The sequence below is a fragment of the Tigriopus californicus genome, chromosome 12 (assembly GCF_007210705.1).
Source record: "Tigriopus californicus strain San Diego chromosome 12, Tcal_SD_v2.1, whole genome shotgun sequence".
NCBI lineage: Eukaryota > Metazoa > Arthropoda > Copepoda > Harpacticoida > Harpacticidae > Tigriopus > Tigriopus californicus.
The window spans coordinates 15,697,580-15,698,035 of record NC_081451.1 but is presented as its reverse complement, the minus strand read 5'-3'; the positions used below and the strand labels follow the sequence as shown (position 1 = coordinate 15,698,035).

General features: G+C 38.8%; 1 protein-coding gene across 1 annotated transcript in view; it reads left to right on the top strand.

Moving 5' to 3' along the window:
• LOC131891310 (uncharacterized) overlaps positions 1 to 456 on the top strand; it is a 6,406-nt gene that overhangs the window by 3,220 nt on the left and 2,730 nt on the right. The window lies entirely within an intron of this gene.

Genomic DNA, 456 nt, shown 5'->3' with positions numbered 1-456 from the left:
GGATTGCTGTTGTCAGAGCGACTTTGAGCCACTTTCCGAATTGAAGTAAAGAAATAAGGAATGTAGATTTCTTCAATTAAAGGCAGGTTATTTGCATATCATTGACTTGTAAAGTGCTTTGTCTCAAAATCATGTCGTCAAAAGCTTGTGCAGCTAACCAAGAGCAGGCCGAAAATTCGAATTTTATACAGTCTATAATACATAGAGAACTCAGTAGATATATCCAAATTTAAGCATGGCAGTGGGCTCAAATGTGACCAAATTTATCTGTTTTGCCAGATCTTGTGACCGTATCAAGTACTTATTTGTTATTTGGAATAAACTGTAGAAATTATTGCTTCCGTTGGCATTACACATCTCTACAGGGTGTAAATAAATCTAGGCCTCCCTTTGCGCCTTCGAAAAAGGGCCTTCCCCCGCCCTCAAAGAATTGCTGGATCATGTTGAGTCAGTTAG